Here is a 21,802-nt window from a genome sequence, read left to right as displayed (position 1 = left end):
GAACAGCAAACCCAGATCCAAACATAGTTACATCTACCCTGTGTATTTTTAACAAATGTATATACTCCCCTTCTTAAATTATAATCTGGTAGCAGTTCCTTTCAAGCTCTGGTTTTTTAAGGATTAAGATAGAGCTTATAGAATCCTTGAATTCACAAATTGTCAACTTGTAAGGGGGTATAACTTCATATCTCATTTTGCATTAAATTACATAGTGTTTGAGTGGCAAAATGTCAGGAGATTTCTAAACATTTATCACTTCATACATTTTTCAAGGTTTTGGGTATTTCAGCAATTTTTGAATAAAATAATGGGAACTCATTCTACATACAGTACAAGCTTTGACAGACATTCTTTGGCATAGCGATGATAAATATTCCGAAAGGGTCAAAGTTTCTACACAAAATAATTTATCACCATTGTGAGCTTTTATGTAACATGAAAAGTCTTCCCGAATGATAGATTTGCTTATATTACTGGTTTTAATAGACTTTGAAGAAGAGAGATAACCCATGGGATTCTGCACTGATGTCAAATGTTAGAAAGTAATGTTATGTTTCTGTTTGGAGAGTTATTTTACTTTATTTATTTATTTACTTATTTATTTGCCAGATGGGCAATAGCTTTATTATATATATTTTTTTCTTACAGTAAATCTCAATAAAATGAAATTCCAGTCTGCTTAAGATGCTGTATAATGAGAACCACACCAAATAAAGTTATATCTTGTTTAACATTGTACTGAAAACAGAGACCAACCAGTTGTCTAGTCTTGGGATAGTATGTACTTTGAAAATCTTGGCGTTTCGTATTTAGTTATGCTCTCCCTCATTATATGTAACTTGAGATTTTTCTACAAATACAGGATATTAGTAAAAGTGACTCCAAAAATGAGATGGGGGAGACAGAGGGAGGCAGCAATCTCATAAAAATAAAAAAATACTAGAGAAATTACTGTGCAATTGTGCAACAGTGCTATATGGGAAGGTCTTGGCAGACAAAATAAGGGAAAATCAGTGAAATAAAACACATATGTAAATGCAGAAGGATGAACCCAATTCTTCAACGCCCCGAGGTGGGAAGCAAGATTTGAACCCATGGGAAAGCCTGTGGCACCATTACTCATGAATGGTGAAAATTGATCCTTGGTGTGTACACATGACTTAGTGGGTTGGGGGGAGAGTGCCAAGGAGTGTCTGGGAGCTCTGTGCCCTTTGGAGTCCATCACCCCTCTGGGCACATAGCTTGGGTGAGGGGTATCGGCTGGCGGGAATGTGTTGTGCACTAGAACATCATGACGCAGTTTTTTTTTTTTTTTTTTTTTAGAGAAAACATTCATTAAGCACTTACCATGTTATCAAATGTTGTGCTAGTGCTTTACCTGCTTTATTTTTAATCTTCATGAAGACTCCAATGAATATTATTATTATTATTATTTTTTTTCATTTTAAATCTGAGAACATTGAGGCTTTGGGGGGAAGTTAAGCTTTCAAGCAGGCAAACAGTAGACACTGCCCTTCAACCCAGACCTTCTGATCACAAAGGGCTTAGCCCAATACCCCTGTCTGTTCTCCTAGGGGGCACTGGAATGTGAAAATCCCTACTGAAGAAAGTGAAGTATACCTTTGGTGAGGGCCACAAGCTAGATGAGGTTTTTCGACCAGGTCTAGAAAACGGAAGGCAGAGACAGTATTTGCTGGCGGAGGGTGGGCAAAGATTCTTCTAAGTAATGTCTGTGTAATCCAGGCACATCTTCCATACAAGAACTTTCCCACTGAATTCTCTTTTGTAGAAGAAAATTTTACAGTAGTATAATGATGAAAATTCACAACAGGCTATTTTGGTTAACTCAAAGAGTCCTTTTTAAAAAAGATTTTATTTATTTCTTTGAGAGAGTGAGAGAGCAAGCACAGGTCCAAGGGGGCGCAGAGGGGGCAGGACAAGCAGACTCTGCACTGAGCTCCGTGGAGCCTCAAGTAGGGCTTGATCTCTCGTTCCCGAGATTATGACTTGAGCTGAAAACGAGAGTTCAATGCTCAACCTACTGAGCCACCCAGGCACCCCTCCAGGAGGCTTGAAAACAATTTAAAAATTACATGTGAACCCTATATGTGTGTATTTTAAAGTTATAGAAAGCATTCATGTAGAAATTTAATCTTAAAAAATCTGTTTCTGATATCATGTTTCATAGTTCCATACTGTTATTTCCATGTGTATCTGGGTAATTGTAATGAGGGCTGGGGGCTGGATTCATATCTAAAATGTTATCCAAGGAAGAAGGGAATTTGTGAGGGACAGCAATAACGTTGTATGTCCGCTCAAGTGTGTTTTTTACCTTTGAAGATACCTTGATTTCTATGAGCTTGGCTTTTTTTTTTTTTTTTTTTTAAGATTTATTTATTTTAGAGAGAGCACGAGTAGGAGGGGGAGAGTGACAGAGAATCTCAAGCACATTCTGTTCCTCATCCAGAGCCCGACTTGGGGCTCGATCTCACGACCCTGAGATCATGACCGGAGCTGAAGCCAAGAGTCGGACGCTTAACTGACTCAGCCGCCCAGGTGCCCCGAAGTCTATCACCTTCTAATAATGTATCACCTTCTAATAACAGGCCATCATCCCTGTTGTCCCAGTAAAACAGGCAGACAGCAGGTTAGTGATCTACCCAATGCCTTTTAAAAAGTTAGTGTATAAAGAAGATCAAAAAAAGAAAGAAAGAAAGAAGATCAGATCTCTTGACCCAATTTCAGGATTCCTTTTCCTATACTGTGTTGTTGTCCTTATTTCAATTGTTCTGAATCAAAATTTAAAGAAATTTAAAGAATTTTAACACAAATTGTGGATTTATTTCTTTTTTGACAGCAGCACATATGATCAGAAGTTATCCAGTTGTTGGAATGGGCTTCTAAATACAAGACATTTACCCACTGAAAATAAGTGGCAATTTGTAAAATCATCTGCACTTTGCTATTTGGAATTCGAAATATATTTTCTTTATATTAAAAACCTCAGTCCCCAGTTGGTCTACAAAATTCTATCTCTATATCCAATAGAAACATGTATCTACTTAGCACCAAAAAACATGAACAAGAATGTTCTTAGAGGCGTTATAGGTAATAACCTCAAACTGGAAACTCAGATGTCTGCCAGCAGTTAAAAGGATAAACAAATTATAGTGTTTATCATATATCGTACCGTATCATTATAGTCAACCAAGGAGTTCCACAGACCAATGTAAATGCATCAGGCATTGCCAGGTAAAATGACATGGATACAGGTCACAAACAAAGTAAGAGTAAGAGAACCCATTAAAAAAAAAAATATTATGTAAGTCAATGTGTATAAAGTTCAAAAGCAGGTAAAATTAACTGGTAGGAGGAACAGAAATCACCAGAGTAATTACCTCTAGGGAGGGGGACTAGGTAATGACTGGGAGAGGCCACAGGGGACTTCTGGAATGCTAGTAATACTTCCATTTTTCTATCTTGGCAGTGATTCCACTGGTGTATTCACTTATGATCTGTATACTTTTCTAAATGTATATTACATTTAAATTAAAATACTTATTTAAAAGTAGGTCATCTAACACATGGCATAACTAAAAGATGTGTATTTTCATGTTCCCTGCACCTTTTCCTGCACATGCTCATCTCCGCAAGGCTCCTAGGTGCTCCTCTAGGAAAGACACCGGTGTAGAATGGCAAGTGACCCCACCAGATAGAAGCTAGAGGGAAGAGCGAGGAAAGGCTTGCTTAGTGCAAATGTTGGGTGTTAGACGGAAAGCAATCTGATTAAACAAATTCATGTGTTGGGTTCATGACTGTCAGCTCCTGGCCTTCCCAGACTCATTCATAGTTTAGAAACATTATGGCTTGTCTTGGCAAGGATGTGGAGAGACGGCAAGCCTCGTGCACTGTTGATGAGACTGTAAAGTGGTTCAATTACTATGGAAAACACTAGAGTGGGTCCTCAAAAAAATACATAAATAAGTAAATAAAACTGGAACTACTATATGACCCAGAATCCCACTCCTGGATATACACTCAAAAGAACTGAAAGCAGGTCTCAAAGACCTATTTGCACAACCATGGTCATAGCAGCACTATTCGTAACAGTCAAGAGACAAAAGCAACCCAAATGTCCAGCAAGAGAAGAATGAGTGAAGGAAAAAACACAACGGACTATAACTCAGTCTGAAAAAGGAAGGGAGCCTTTGCCACAGGCTATAACATGGACGAACCCCGAGGACATGATGTTAAGGGAAATAAGCCAGTTGCCAGAAGACAAATCATATTTTGATTCCACTTACGTGGGGTATCTAAAGTAGTTCAAATTCAGAGGCAGAAAGAATGGTGGTTACCAGGAGGTCAGGATAAGGGGAAACGGGCAGTTTAAAAAGTGCAGTGTTTCAGTTCTGTAAGATGGAAAAGTTGCAGAGATCTGTTGCACAACCGTGTGAATATATCACAGGGCTCATGAACTGGCCAGATTTGCTTGTCTACCATTTAAATAATGCCCTCAATTTCCCTGCTCCCATGCCTTTCTTCCTGTCATTCCTGGCCTCTGGGATACCGCCCCCCACCCCAAGTTCTGTCTGATGACATCTCCCAACACCTTGAAGTCCAGTTGAAATGACATTTGTTCATGAGGCCTTCGTGGAATGAGTGACTATCATGTCCTACCATAGCACTTGGTAGTATTTTACCGAAAACATCCCACTTTTTGTCTGAATAAATTTTTTACTTCCTGCTGTTGTGAGGAGCGGGAAGTTATAAGAGAAGCAGAAATGGATCTTTGCAGGGAGTGGGAAGAACAGGCACGTCAAGGGGAAACAGAGAGCAGTTTGGGAAGAAAGAGAAGAAAGATAGGATTTTAGCTATGAAAAAATCAGAGAGAATAGTTAAGGGAAAGGTTTAATATATAATTTAGCTTTTTCAATATTTTGTTGAAAGTTGATCTTAGAGGCCTGGATCTCTGTAGTCACATTGGTTCCTGAGAAACAGGGGTGACTATCAGAGCCCCTGAGACTGTTAACAGTAAGAAGAGGCCTTAGGACACCGCGTATAATTCCTCCCTTTTTCTCGGGGCAGGAAAACATAGATTTCCAAGATGACTCCCAGTCCAAATGCTTTTATTTATTTATTTTTAAAGAGAGTTTATTTATTTGTCAGAGAGAGAGGGAGCAGGGGGAGCGGTGGGGAGAGGAGAAGCAGGCTCCCTGCTGAGCAAGGAGCCTGACTATGGGCTTGATCCCAAGACCTCAGAATCAGGACCTGAGCCGAAGGCAGATGCTTAACCAACTGAGTCACCCAGGGATCCCAGAACACTTTTAAATGAGTCGCAATATCTAATATTTGTCATTGACAAACTTAATGAGCACACTTTTAATCACTTGCATTGATGATAAAAATTATCATGATATCAACTCTAGAAGTAATGCACGTGGATGTGAAGCCATCGGTCATTATCACAAACTATGTCACTAACAGCCAAACGGTCTACTTTACAGACTGTATCCTTCTAGACCATCTCATGGTATTCTTGGATTCAACCAATCTGAAGATATTTATAAGGAAATATTTCTTATATAATTAAAAAAAATCATTCTACAATACTTAGGTTTTTTCTGTAGGCTTTCCCAGTTAACGATGAGCAAAAAAAGGCCTAATTGAAATAATTTGGAGGCAATATGCTAGTGAAATTCTATGAGGACATTTTCTTCTCGACTCAAAGACCATCCCAGTGAAAGAAATTACAGCGTACAATCCTTTTACCATTCAAGGCTGATGGAGATGAAATGAATCCTTGATATTCTAGGATTCCACCTCTTCCCTGCAGGGAAAAAAAAAAAGGGCATGCCATTGTTTTTAACCAATGTATGTTGGTTTGCTACTTAAAAGCCAGCATGTGGAACACTTGAAACCAAAATGTGTAATTAAAGAAAATTATATACCACCAAGTAGCAAGTTCAGTGCCATTTTTAGTTCTGTGTTGAGAGAAAAGATGCCAAATTTTGATCTTGTCTCTGGGGACCATGCCACTGAAGTTGCTATCACAGCTACTATTATTTCTACTGGCATGCCTGTGTTCTTAGATACTGCCAAATATGGATGGGAAGGAGGGGTGGTGACAGCTGGTGACAGGGTCCAGCAATCTGCCAGAACCTTGGAGCAAATTATAGGGGATGTTGTGAAGCGAACACAGAAGCAGGCACCCTTGCCATCAGAAACCTGAATGCAGCTTATGCCATGAGAACCCTGACAAGTAACACTCTGAGGTTTTGGCAACCTGGAGTACGGTTCTTAGCATGCCTGCCATTATTGGCTAAATGCTGTTTAATATTACAAGATCAAGCAAACATTCTCACAAAGGCAAAAAAAAAAAAAAAAATCTGAGATCATATGAGAACCAGACTCTGGTAAGAAAAAATGGACTTAAAAAATATCATCCTGAAAATGTCTGCAATGCTGTTTTGTGTTTGGTTCCAAAACCCAAAAACTTCATCATAGAAGCAAGGGAAGGTCTAAAGCTTTCCCATCTTGTAATTCACCTCACATCCACCGTGGTCCATTTCCCCCAAAATAATCTTTCTGATTCATTAGGAACATGTTATCAGGAGTTGCAGGAAAAGAAAATCAGAATCTGACCTTTTATAGTTAAAAGCCGAGTTTTCAACACAGATTGCCTGTGTGGCATCTCATACAGCCTTTGTTGATATTAAAAGAGAACTGGGTCCCAGTCTCTGTTCTGGCTCAGACTAGCTGTGGGACCTTGGCAAGTCACTGGGCTTCTCTGAGGCTTAGAGCTCCCGTTTATATAAATATCCAAAGAGCTTGCACAAAATGATCTCTAAGGTCTTTTCCAGATTTAAATTCTTTGGTATGTCAATATGTTTTCAAATAGAAATATTTAGGCTACATCACTGAGTAGAGGCAAAGACATCTGACATCAATGATACATCAACATATTGGAATACCAATGCTGTTGTTCCTTTTTCTAAAAATTTCAAAATAAAATAAAATAGCGCGGGTCAAACGACCACTATGTGCACACAATTCCTTTGGTATCTTGGGTTTAAAGGCAGCATTTTAGCATTTTAGATTTCAATGTCATGAACATAGAAATATACGCAATGCGCATGTGCCGTGATTAGATTTACAGACTAAAATAAGAAAAATACTCTTAAATATAGGACAATGATTTGATTTGATACATGCTTACAGAATACAGCCAGGTTTTCAATGTAAAATGAAAGCATCTCATGTAAAAATGCAGTTTGTAACTTGGACCCCTACTGGTTTAAACTGTCATTAGGAATACATAGTTTTCCATAAATTAGCTTTTGTTTTCGATTTCCTGCTGTGTTCATATACATGTTGACAGAGTGTGCGAGGCAATATTTTGACATGCTAATCCATTATTATTTGTTATTAGTCTTCAAGTCTAATATTATCCAAGCAGTCTATATCTTGCTGGCCAAAACACGGTCATTTTATTTATTTTTCTTTTATTTTTTTCCAAATACGGTCATTTTAAAATCAATAATTTTCTGGAAAGCTTTCATATTAGTACGTACTCAGCTGTCATTAAGCAAAAGGGAATTATCTCAACTACAGGATGTTTTGATATGCAAAGGCAGTAATAACACTTGAAGTAGCAGGTTTCTCTGAGTATTATAAGATAACATACTAAAACCATAGGTTTCATGTAAACAGTTTTTCTGGGGGGAGGGCGAAGGAGACAAGGAGTGGCTGCTGATATTTTATATATTCACGCTGTGCATTTTTCCATTCTATTCTATTTTTGGCATCATGTCATTAATGGGGGTGTAGAATCACTTTGGCTATCGAAATGTCTTGATGAGACAGTTATTTAGTTATGTAGATTTGCCAAAATATTTGACTCATACTCTTTTGCAAATTAATGTACATTAAAAATTCCACCTCTAAATTGCATTGCATTTTTTCTTTCTTCACTATGTAGGTTCAGCATCACACATTGAAGGATGCTGTTGAGGAGAGAGTTATTCTAGCTGTCTGCTGATGGCCAACACGGAGGCTGACAGGGCTTATGAAAATCAAGCTGCTGTGTCTGTCACCCAGGGAATTAAGTCAAGTCTTCGAAAACAGGCTGTTTTCCTAATGTTTCATTAGATTCCACTCATGGCCAGGTTCTGTTCTGTGAGCAAAAGAAGCATTCCCTCTCCAATCTCATGGAAAGAATCAAGTGTTCACCATTATGATGAGCTGTCCAAAGAGACCAGTCATTATCAATCAAGTTTGAGGTAACAGTCGTCAACATTAAAGAATATGGCAAGAGGACCTATTTCAAGAACATTCGAAATACACAATGAAATCATTTACATGATTTATGGACTATTCCCCACATGCCAATATACTGACTTTGCTGTTGTCACGGAATGTATGTAACAGAAGATTCATTAGTGACAGTTATTAGCAGCTTTGCTATTGAAGCCCCATGGATCTACTCATTATTCAAAAGCTGATTGTACTGACTTAATTTTCATCTGGATTCTTTTCTTCCATAATAGCTTTAAGAGCTATCTCCTCTTTTTATGTGACAAACGTGTACATATGTTAATAATCTACTTAAACATAAAAATTCCTTTGGCTTGTTCTGGCTTTTTAAAAATCAGATTGATTTATTTGAGAGAGAAAGAAAGAGAGAAACAAGAGGGGCAGAGAGAAAATCTCAAGGAGACTCCCTGCTTAGCCTAGAACCCTATGTGGGGCTCGAGCCCACGGCCCTGAAATCGTGACCTGAGCCAAAATCAAGAGGTGCACACTCAACTGACTGAACCACCCAAGTGTCCTGGCTTGACTTCTTGAAAAAGAAGTAGAATAGATCTGAAAATTACAAGTCTTTGAAATTTTAAGACACTTTAATCTTCATTATGAAAAGATTCAACTTTTAGGGACACGGAGATTTGTAGAGGAAACCTGGTGTATTAAAACATGGCAAAATCCATGGTTTGTTCCACGTATGAGTGAAACCATATGATAATTGTCTTTCTCTGCTTGACTTATTTAACTCAGCAAAATCCCCTCCACTCCCATCCACGTTAATGCAAATGGTGGGGATTCATCCTTTCTGATGGCTGCATGATGTTCCATTGTATGTATGGACCACATCTTCTTTATCCATTTGTCTGCTGAAAAACATCTTGGCTCCTTCCACAGTTTGGCTACTGTGGGCATCGCTGCTGTGAACACTGGGTGTTATATGCAACTAATGTCATTGAACACTACATCAAAAACTAATGATGTATTATAGGTTGGCTCACTGAACATAATAAAAAGTTAAAAAAAAAAAAACCAAAACGGCAAAATCCAGAAAAGCATCCCCTTCAAAACAGTCCACTTCTCCAAGAGGTTACATTTTCAAGGAAAAACGTGATGTGGGAATGTGTGTGTGCACCCATGTGCACATGGTTCTCAGGTGGCAAATTTAAACACAATCAATGACCCTTCAGGAATCTAGATACAACCAGCTTATACAGTTTGTTGTTCACCATCCACTCATCAACAAAAATGGGGTCACTGTCTCCCTTCTCAAGTTCTGTTGCATGGACTCCCACGCCTCACCACTTCCGGTATCTAGAACATAATGGTAACTTTGACCGATCTTATTGGTCTTCCTGGACCTGCTCACATCATCACGCAGGTGGGAACAGATCCTCGGAAGCCAGTTTTCCAGCTGCTCCCTGTTAATCTGGGCCAATGTGGAGAGCAGGTTTCCTTAGTTATGAACTTCACTATTATTAATGGATATTTATGAAGCATTTGTGGACATTTGTTTCAAACAAAATACAAAGGAAGTTGTCATCTCTGATCCCCAGGATACCTGCTCAGACTGCCAACCTGCTTTTTTATTTGGTGATCTCACACTCCTCTCCTAGAAATAAGTGGCCCACTTTCCCACTTTAAACATGCATTGCTTCTCTCTATGTGATTCTTTTCTAAGATCATAAAGAATTTCTCTGAAGTAGCAAAAAGCATCTAAAAATATCTTGACTCTAAAAATAGAAAATAATGGTAAAATTTGTGACTATTGGAAATGACTGAAATAATACGGGTTAGGTTTTATGTACAAATGCTATGTAACTCACATGGGCTCACGAACTACATCATGCAGTTCAGTTATTAAACTACAAATGTAGTTAATGAAAAGATTAAGGATCTAGAATGAATTAAAGGCCCAGCTGAAGAGACCCATAGCATTTTCAGACTCCTCAGTAATGATTCCCGTACATGGTTTTTTTTTTTTTTAATGTGCTTATCATCTCTATGATTTAATTGTGAACCATCTATCCCTTTTTGTAACGAAATATATTTTTACATTTACATGTTTATTTTTTTGTGAGATGATTAGCTTAAACATTTAAATACATTCATTTTATTTTATTTATTTATTTTTTAAAGATTATATTTATTTATTTGACAGACAGAGATCACAAGTAGGCAGAGAGGCAGAAAGAGAGAGGGGGAAGCAGGCTCCCCGCTGATCAGAGAGCCCAATGAAGGGCTCGATCCCAGGACCCTGGGATCATGACCCGAGCCAAAGTCAGAGGCTTAACCCACTGAGCCACTTAAATACATTTTAAAAGAAAATTTTATAGCACTATCTTAAAGGAAAAATCAACATTTCTTGATAAAAACAGAAGCCAACAGTAAGAATAAATGGAGTAAACTATAAGCAAAATTATTAAAATCTATGTAGAAATGATAGCCAGCAGAAGTGTTCTTTGTGAAGGAAGTATTAAAGAGATGGTTCATGACATACAAGCATCTACTGAGACCTTCCTCTTGAAATAATCAGATACGATGGGGTAAGAAGACAAAGGGGAGTACATGCCTCATTTTGTCCTTCAGTTTTATTGATTTTCCTTCCATGTATCACCCTTAAATTTGAAATCCTTATGAGAAATAGGGCCCTATGATACAGTGGGGAAAAGTCCCAGGTCCAAGATAAAAAGGCCTAGATTATGGTCCCTGTTTAAATATATATGGGCTTTAACACAGGAAAAGCCACCGATTCTCTAGGCCAAAGACTTTTCTTTCTAGAAACTGTGGATAGTAATATTTGATTTACTAGATTGTTATAAGGAATAATAATAGCAGCTAAAGCTAATCGAGCACTGACATTTTATCAGATACATTCATTATTTTATTAAAGATTTCTAGGAGCTGTACTATGACTAATCCTGTCTACACTGATGAGGAAACTCCAGTTTACGGAAGGTTAAGTACCCTACTCAAAATTACATGGCTAATAAGTTACAGAGGTGGGATAGAAAACTCAAATCTTACTGCTTTGAGAGGGTCTGCACTTACAAACAGTGTTCTAAAAATATGTTGTAATGTAATGTTCTAAAAATGTATGTTGTAATGTAATGTAATGTAATGTAATGTAATGTAAAAATATGTTGTAATGCCAACAGGCAAATTGGACATTGTATTTTTCCATATAAGATCGTGAGATCACTGAGGTAAAGACGAGATCTTCCCTTTGTGAAATCAATGTTTAGGAGGGAAATTCAATAATTGCTAAGCTTAATGGAATTAAATTGACTGTGATATTGGTCATAATTACAAGGAAATGCCTATGAAAAAACAAATTAAAATGCAAGATGCAAAATTACTTGCATCTTTTTTTTCTCAGAACGAAGCCCCTACCCCCCTTGGGGTACTTGGGTGGCTCAGTTGGTTAAGGGATTGACTTTTGGTTTGGCTTTGGTCATGATCTCAGAGTCCTGGGATTGAGCCCGGCCTGGGGCCTCTGTGCTCAGCAGGGAGTCTGTTTAAAGGTTTTCTCTCTCTGCCCCTCCCCCTGCTGGTGAGCTGCCATGCTCTCTCTCTCTCTCTCTCAAACAAATACATAAATTAATAAATATCTTTTTTCAAGATTTTATTTATTTGAGAGAGAGAGAACAAACAGTGGGGAGGGGCAGAGGGAGAAGCAGACTCCCTGTTGAGCAGGGAGCCCAATGGGGGGCTCCATCCATGACCGTGGGATCATGACCTGAGCTGAATGCAGACACTTAACCGACTGAACCACCCAGATGTCCCAGTAATAAATCTTTTTTTTTTTTTTTTTTTAAAAAGAACGAAAGGCCTCGTATTCTAGAATCAAATGCAGTGATTTTCAAGTCAGCCTTGGATGTCCTTCTACAGCTCTGGGAAATGTACAAGAATATACGGAAGGCTTTCTCTTCTTTAGGGGCACAAAAAGGTCTATGAAAAGTGATGAAGGGGACAAAAAGCTCACTAGTAAAGGCACAAAGGGAAAGATCAGTCTGTGGGGCAAATACTAGGGAGAAATGACAATTCCCGGATGAAGCCAGCCGACATCATGGTGGGCCCGCTGATGAAGAGCCCACCAGGAGAGGAGAGCTGTTCTGTCTCTGGAGCCCTGAGTAAGTCCCCAGGGAGGACATTCAACAGATAAAGGAAAGATCCAGAACTCTTATCTTCAAAGACACTAAATATTATCTCAAAAACCATCTTGGCATTATACAGAAGTGGGTCTGGATAAACTAATAATTTTTCTTTGATTCCATTTGGTATGTGCTTAAAAAGCACAAAGGAAGGGTCTCGAAGTAATGCCTTTTAGGTCCAACTCAGCAATGGAAATTGGACAAGCTGAGCTCTTTGGTTAGCAAATGCAAAGCGATGTGATTTTCATTTCCCAGCAACGTTTGAAATACAAGAAGTGTATGTTTCTTAAATTTCTTCAGAACAGATTAATAGAGTACTCACAAATGTTTATTAAGAACTGAGACACCGTTTCTTTTCACAGTTTTAAAACGATCTTCTGGGCATACTTGATAAACAAAACTCTTCAAGTATATACGTTTGTTATCTACAATTAAGGGAAAGGAACAATCCAAAAGACCATAAATGAGAACAGACCATACATTTTTGTGACAATTTTAAATCCAGTTGCCCCAACTTTCCAAGTAATATTTCTCTCCCCTTCTAGGTGTTAACTACGAGATGGGTTCCTAGCTATACTGACTCAACAAAGAAAACAAATGAATATCATCACTTTTTTCCCCCCTCTCAGACACATCAAGATTTTATCTTTATTATATCACAATATATTGGTTTTAATTTTCCTTAGAGTTGATTTTTTGGGCCACATTTAGACTTATGTGGTCACACTTAAAATCTGTCCTAACATCAGCAGTTGTCTAAACACATAATCCTACCCATCATTCAGGCTTTAGCAGGAAAACCTTTCTCTAATGCTCACACTCAGTAAGTTCTGCCTTTTATGCAGTCCCTAGTCTCCTACATTTCTCCTTTTTAAATAGCCCTCATGATGACAATTAAATGTTCAGTTTCCATGCCCTGAGATAAAATCTCAAAGAGAGCGAGGGCTGTGTTATCTTGTTCACAGCTGTACCTGTCACAGTGTCTTAATAAATGAAAATTGAATGAATGATGGATGGATGAATGGACAGTCACTTCCTTCTCTGGTGTCACATTACAAAGCACTAACAAAGGAACCTTGGAACCTTAATTTCAAGGAAGAAAGACGAGGTGTGAGGAGTCGGCAGACATTCTAACAGTATGCAGAAACAATAAATTAAAAGAGTGGATACATATGTGAGTTTTATTTTACATGTTATACTATAGGATGAGACATTTGTTTGAATGTAGATTCAATAGAACTTAGAGGTGTTACGATGAATTCCTTCCTAAATCCTAACCATCTATCAAGTTTGTAAAAAATCGTATCTATGCCAGTTACTTTTCCTCTCATTCTTCTGTATGAAGATATTTCTCTCGGAACACGCTGCTCTCAGTACCACTAATGTAAAAGCAAATGGCATAAGCAACACCAATTAAATATTTATGCAATGTAGCACTGAAATGGTAAATATTGTATTATGCTTTCCACTTGTCATTAGGCAGGAGATGTTGCTACATTCCACAAAAATGATAGCCTAAAACACAGAAAATAGCACCGTATTTCACAGAGAAGATATTTACGTCTGGCAGGAACTGGAGTTGAGATGGCTTTAAAGGTATTTCTTATTGTTGTTGTCCTTGGGTGTTTTTCAAGTCAGGGAGATCTTTATATTTGAATGGTAAAAACAGTCTGCGTAAACAGAGTGTTTCTCATATATTATTTACTTTAGCTGACCTCGTATCAAGCTAAGAGTAAAATAAATTATTTTGGGGAGGAGAGGAGGAGCTTATTTCCGACATTTGTATTAATTTCTTGAAATTGGTGATTTCTCTTTCGCGCATAGTAATAAATATTATGAGGATAAACTCCAAACTGAACATTTGTATGTTGTGCTAATAAAAGCAACAAAAAATTATAATGTCCAAAAGTGCAGTATACAATCTTTTTCTCACTTTAGGTTCAACTCAGAAAGTCACTGAGGCAATTATACAGGTTTGACTATAATGGAACTGAATTCCAAGTGACTTCTCAATCTCTGCTAGGTTCTTCTTTATGACAAAGAAAACTAATATTTTCTATAAATTAATATTTTCTATAAATTAACTAACCTCATATTTTCTATACATTTCTGTAGTTCACATGGAAAGTCAGGATAGAGTGCAAATATGACAAAAGAGCTAAACTTTTCTGTGGATGCTGGAGAGATACATATCTATATATAGATACATATATATGTGAATACACACACATATACACACATACACATATACACAAACGCATACACACATATATGGAAGCACAATTTCACTCATACAAAGTGCTGCCCTCAATAAGGAAAAAAAATACAACAATCTAGAATGGGTTCTTAGATTTTTTCTTTTTTGAATTCACAGACTCACTGCAGAGTGCTGTGGTAATATGCTTTATCATATTACTAGTTTCCTCCTCTTCTAGCGGTATAAACTGTTCCATTCTAATCCCGCTCTCACCACCGAATCAGGCATAAATATGTCCTTAATTTCATGTGTCCAAGAAGAAAATAAAATATTGATATATTGATTTAAAATTTTTAGTTTATTAGTTTCAATCCTCTAAAAACAGGCAATATTTTTTTCTTCAATATGATGAAATCACATTAGTATTATTAAAAAGCTAGCATTCCATCTTGGGCAAAATGCATTTTCTGAATGTAATGCAACCAGGAGTTAAGGGAAGAAGCTGTAGTGAAAAATGGTATGTAATTCATTGCTGGGTTATGTTCTATCACCCAATAAAACAGCACTTTTATTACAAAGATATGTCCAAAAAGAAAAAAGAATGTCACAACACATTTTATTTTGCCATATATATTTAAATGGTTGATTTTTCATAAAGCATAAAAGGCTGGCGTGTTTTTCCCTCTGACCCTGAGTTGCATATATATAGCTAGTACCATAATCAATTTCAAGGTACACAGAGAGGTAAAAATGTTCATAAAATGCAAATCGACACAGAAGTAGGACACATAACTGCCACGGAATCATAACTGCAATGAACCTAAATTCGACAGGTTATGTTTTGCTAGATCTAGGGAATGCTTATTTGTTAAACAGCCTTTTTAGCAGACATGTGACAACATCTATTTTAGGAATCAGTTGGTAGCAGCTGTTCAAAGGAAATAAATAACTACACATGTATTTTTTAACCAAAAAAGAATATTGAAAATGTAAGTAGTTCTTTGCTTGACAGCATATGTCAGGAGTCCAGAAGAAAAACAATGATGAGTTATTTCTTGTTATTAGTAAATGAGCTGACAAACCATTCCCTCAAAAGTTAAGATATTTGTGGGACAGGGGCAGGGTGGGTGGGGGGGAGGACTATGGAGGGTTTGGAAGGTAAATGGGAAGCGACTACTAATAGAACAGGGTACCCTTTTTGGAGGTGATGGAAATGTCTACAATTGAGTGTGGTGATTGTTGCAAAACTGCAAATGTTGACTTGTACACTTTCAATGACTAAACTATATGAGATGTGGATTATAACTCAATAAAGCTGTTATAGTAAAAAAAAAAAAAGTGTCATCCAAAGAATGATTTGTTGGGGTAAACTGGGCCCAAAATTGAGAAAATATGTTAGCAAAGTGGAATTTGTTAAGATTTTTGTTTTCTCTCATTTTTCTCAAGTTTGAAGAACATGTGCAAATACTTTTGATGCTACTCTACAGGGGAACTGATTTGAATTTTCAGACTCTGCCTAAAAGTATAGGGAAATGCTAATGAGATTAAATGTTCCTCATGGTGTCACTGGACGTTTGACTTGATTTTGTTGCAGTTTTAAATGGGGCTAACAGAATTAGTCTGACATTTATTTTGACTTAATTATTTTTCAATAATGTTTATGATTTATGATAAGATTTATGGGCAAATTCTGTGTGTGCAACATCAAAATTTCAAGGTCAGCTCCCACCTAGGAAAAAGAGCATTCTGTGAGGAAAAAATAATCAAGGCTCCTACTCATTCCACAACTGTGCACAGAAGTAAAAGTAACCAACAGACCATCCCTTTTTAAATCCATTCTTTGGTGTATATTTGCTGGATATCAAATATCCATCTTTTAATTTGCTAATTTTAGAACAGAAAACAGAGGAATGAGTAAATTCAGGCTCAGAAAAAGTGGCACAAGTATTCCTTTGGTCGGTCTGTATCACTAAATATTGTCATTGAGTCTCCTCTTTGTGTTCTGTGGAATTTCCATTGTGTAAAGACACATCAACTTAAAGATTAACGCATTGATGGAGGATTTTAATTGGGAGTTCGGTCATCTAAAGAAAGTTGTAACGTGACTCTGTCAAAAAGAAGCTGGTCACGCATACATGCTTGGAACATTTGATTTTTAAAATTGGGCTATGATCAATGATGGCATATCTATTCTATTATCTATCAGCTATAACTTCTCAATTCTGCTCACTCCTCTATCCCAACAGTGTTTCATGATCTCCAGCCTAGGCTAGTTTTCTAATAGCTGGTCTATACCTATGCTGTTTAAATGGTAGCCACTAACCAAATGTAGTGATCTGAAGGGGCACCCTAGTTTTAGAGCAGTAATGTCCACAATAGCCAAACTATGGAAAGAACCTAGATGTCCATCAACAGATGAATGGATAAAGAAGATGTGGTATATATATATAATGGAATACTATGCAGCCATCAAAAGAAATGAAATCTTGCCATTTGCAATGACATGGATGGAACTAGAGGGTATTATGCTAACTGAAATAAGTCAATCTGAGAAAGACAATTATTATATGATCTCATTGATATGAGGAATTTGAGAAACAAGAGAGAGGAGGGGAAGGGAGGGAAAAAGGAAACAAGATGAAACCAGAGAGGGAGACAAACCATAAGAGACTCTTAATCTCAGGAAACAAACTGAGGGTTGCTGGAGGGGTGGGGGGTATAAGGGATGGAGGGCTGGGTGGTGGACACTGGGGAGGGTATGTGCTATGGTGAGTGCTGTGAAGTGTATAAGACTGATGAATCACAGACCTGCACCTCTGAAACCAATAATACATTATATGCTAATAAAAAATATTTAAGGATTAAGTATTGAGTATGAGGGATATATATAAAGTATTAAAAAGTTCTTTCGGTGATAAACATCTGATTAAAGAATAGGAACCCCTGTAGGGGAGAGGAGGAGTAAGAGAAGAAGGACAATTTCAACTACATTTATAATACTGCTTTCCTTAATCTGGGTACTAGGTACATGAGCTTATATTCTGCTATTCTTTATACTTTGGATCTGTTAGAAACTCTCTATTATAAACTTCAAAAAATAAAAACAATTCTAAAAATTAAAAAATGGTAGCCACTAGCCACATGAAGACATGGGGACAGAGGGAGAGAGAGAATCCCAAGCAGACTCCCTGCTGAGCACAGCACCCCACTAGGGGCTGATCTCACAATCCTGAGACCATGACCTTAGCTGAAATCAAGAGTCGGACCTCACCTGACCCATTCTGCTGTCTAACCTCGTGAACTGAACTCTTCTTCATCTTTCAGGCATCACCTGCCAGATCGTCTTTCCCCAACATCTTCAGCTAGGGACCCATATTTCCCTTCCCTACTCTTCTAGTTTTTGTTCCTAAGGCTCAAGTTGCTATTGAAACTATGTACTCTTAAAAGTGCGTTCATGTACGACACTTGACCATGAGCTTCTGGGAAAAAGCTAATTTGAACCTCTAGCATCTATCAGAGTACCCAGAAAAATGTTGACCTAAAAATAATTGTTGAAAAACTATAAAAGTACCAGAAGAAAATTCAAGTGAATTTAAAAAAAAACATTGTCTAAAGTGATTAAAGACTTTATAAGGTATAATGTGACATTCAGAAATTATAGAGAGGGGCACCTGGGTGGTTCAGTCAGTTAAACGTCTTACTCTTGATTTCGGCTAAGGTCATGATCTCGGGGTCGTGAGATTGAGCCCCATGTCAGCCTCTGCGCTGAGAGTAGAACCTGCTTGAGATCGTCTCTCTCCCTCTGCCCTACCCTTTCTCCTCTCCCTCCTTCCTCCTACCAACTTGTGGGCTCACATGCTCTCTCTCTCTCAAAAAAAAAAATTATAAGGAAAAACTGATAAATTTAATTACCTAAAAAAATTCGATATGGTGTATGGCAAAACAATTATGAACAAAATTAATAACAGATAGGAAAATATATAGCAGATACGACAAATGACTCATATTCTAAACAAACACTTGCAAATCAAAGGGAAAAAAAGGAGAAAAGCCCCAGTAGAAAAATGGGAGAAACTAGGCCATTCTTTCTCTCTCTCTCTCTCTTTCTATCTCACACACACACACACACACACACACACACACACACAAATAGAAATGGTCAATTTGTCTGAGAAAAGATATTCTGTAATAAATGAAAACAACAATAAAATGTTTTAGCCTGAGATTGTCAAGGGTCAAAAATCTTGATAGTAAGTAGCATTGGTAGTTGTGTAAACAGGGTAATTTGGAAATAGTTTGTCAAAATGTAAAACACACCCACTATTTTGGTACACCCTTTCAGAGGATTTATTCTGGTAAAATATTTGATCAACCGGAGGCACCTGGGTGGCTGGGTCAGGTGAGGTCTGACTCTTAATTTTGGCTAAGGTCATGGTCTCAGGATTGTGAGATCAGCCCCTAGTGGGGCTCTGTGCTCGGCAGGGAGTCTGCTTGGGATTCTCTCTCTCCCTCTGTCCCCACCCCCGACCACCAACTTGCATATGCACTCACTCTCTCTCTAAAATAAATAAATAAATCTTTTAAAAATATTTGATCAGGGTGCCTGGGTGGCTCTGTCGTTGGGTGTCTGCCTTCCACTCAGATCACGATCCCAGACTCCTGGGGTCGAGCGCCAGATCAGGATCCCTGCTCAGGGGGAAGCCTGCTTCTCCCTTTCCCACCCCTGCTCATGTTCCCTCTCTCCCTCTCTGTCAAATAAATAAATAAAATCTTTAAAAAATAAATAAAAAATAAAAAATTTTGATCAACTGGACACATACACGCATAAGAAAAAGGTCACTGAACTTCTGGGAACTGGTTAAACACAGCCACTAAATAAAATCATACACATACGATGTTTTCATAAGTGACAAGTGAGAAAGCCTGGTACCAAATGCATTAAAAATACAGAACTCCATATGCATGGACAAACATCCGGAAGAGTATGCCCCAAGAAGTTAACAAGTGGTTACGTATGCAAGAAGTTCACAGTGACCTACGGGAATATATTTTTGCTTCCTTTTCACTCTTTCCTTTTTCTCTGAAAGTCTGATAGGAATAGGAAAGACAAACAACAAAGCCTGTTCTCCTCCCCTACTTGCCTCCGTTTTAGAGGTGACTCATCTTGACTCTGCTGAGATAACTTTATCTTAGAAAAGAGACATGCTAATATTACATTCTCCTAACTTCTCACGACCTTCCTGGCAGGTGACAAAGAAAAATCTGGGACAGAAGTAATTCCTCAAGCTTTCTCTTTTCTTTCTTTCTTAAGGCTTTGGCTTTATATTGACAGTCAATATGAGAAAAGGGACCTCTGAGGGAATGCGGAAAAAAAAGTGTAAGGACGGCTGTACTTTTGTTAAAGGTTGTGAGGGCAACCTGATGAGGACATCGGTCTCCCCATCGATTCTGCGGTTTATCAGACTGAGCTAAGCCGGACAGGCAAAGGTCCCTTGTCTCCATCTCTGCTGTACACCATGTCAATAGAAAAGGACAACCTTCCCTGACGAGGAGTGCCCTGTTCTTGTTTTCAAGGGTAAACACAGTCTCTTCGGCCTGAAAAGATGGATCATGCTAACTGATGAACAAATCTTTTACCTGATTTGAACCCCAATGAAAAAAACCATTGCATTTGTGTATTAGTCATTCAAGTACAAGAAGACCAGTGAAAATGGTAAGTGTATTTGGGCTTAATTAAAGCAATGGAAGTATGAGAAAATTCTTCGACGATAAAAGTAATTTTTGCCAGAGAACAGTTAAGTTCCAGCACAAGAACGAGATCATAACGAATGTTCGACAAGTATCTGTTGAGCTGAGTATATTAACTATATAATTTGTGGGTTTCCATGTGGGGCGAGAGAAAATCAGAGGGACAAGTGGACGATAGTGAGAAAAAGTATGGAATCGTGGAATAAAGTACAATGGGCTGAGAAACAGGAAAACAGGCAGTTTGAAGAAAAGGAGCATTTGGAGTGTTTACTCAGAAGTCTGATACTCAGCGATATTCACTAGGGGCCCTTGAAAGGAGGACAAGTCTCACCAATAACAGAGAGCTAATCTCACATTAAAATGCTATTTTTTCCCGCTAATCACCCACTGTAAATGAAACTGCATGGTATCAATCTGATATTCCCAATATTGCACATCTGGTAGGCATTCAGAAAGGACACCTACCCACAGAGCAACAACACAGACACAGACTGCCAGCCCCACATAGCTCTTGATCAGTCTGGCATGTACTGTGGTAAAAAAAAAAAAAAAAAAAAAAAAATCCCCTGCAAATATGTATGCTTAATTTATCACATCCCATTTATGCCTCGTGCATTTCAGAACCTTTTAAAATTCTTTAGCAGCACGCTGCTGACAGATACAGATAATTTATACAACTAACGAGAAGAGATTCTCTTGATGGCTAGGTATTTTCCAGCTGAATACTAGAACTCCATCTCCGAATACTGATTTTTTGTTGTGATAGTCCTCATTTACCTTGAGTGTTATGAAAGAGCGTAGTGACGGTTCAGGAGCGCGGGATCCTGGCCAAGTGACAACCTCGTGGTACTTGGTTAGAGCATTTTGACAAGGAGGGAGTTAACTCAGATTGAAAAACGACAAGAACGTTTCATCGCAGACGGACAGCGGTGCTACAAGGTGGTGTATGAAGCCCAGTGACGGGGATAATGAGGTTTTCTCCAGGTTCGGTGGGAAAGCGGGCCCCAATTCATTAGTGATGTCTGCCATGGCCAAAGGATCGGAAGTAATAGTATACATCATGCCCCAGAATTGCCATCTCTGACTCAGTTATCCCTAAAATTCCTTCATGCTTTACAATTCTATATTCCTCTTAAATGTCGTGGCTCAAAATGGTTATTTCACTTTCCAAAATACATCATTTATAAGGAATATGGTAGCTAATGACAGAAACACGTTCACGGCAAAAGCACCATGCAACTACACATATGGCTCCATAATACTCGTGTTCAGTTCTAGAATTTCAGGGGCATCACAAATTGTATTGTAAACCTGAGGATGCATCACTGGCCGTGGCTCTTGTTGGGTAAACCATATCACTTGTGATGAACCTCGGTGGACGCCATTAGCATTTCGATGTGGT

The 21,802-nt window shown here is 38.1% G+C and overlaps 1 protein-coding gene across 1 annotated transcript in view; it reads right to left on the bottom strand.

The window, feature by feature from the left end:
* Window positions 1-21,802, bottom strand: part of LOC111144452 (teneurin transmembrane protein 3) — a 494,164-nt gene that overhangs the window by 135,282 nt on the left and 337,080 nt on the right. The gene's annotated exons all lie outside the window — the stretch shown is intronic.

The sequence above is a fragment of the Enhydra lutris genome, unplaced genomic scaffold (genome assembly GCF_002288905.1).
Source record: "Enhydra lutris kenyoni isolate GAN:26980312 unplaced genomic scaffold, ASM228890v2 scaffoldscaffold11, whole genome shotgun sequence".
Classification (NCBI taxonomy): Eukaryota; Metazoa; Chordata; class Mammalia; order Carnivora; family Mustelidae; genus Enhydra; species Enhydra lutris.
Note: the sequence above shows the minus strand (reverse complement) of the source record. Positions and strands in the feature narration are given on the sequence as shown.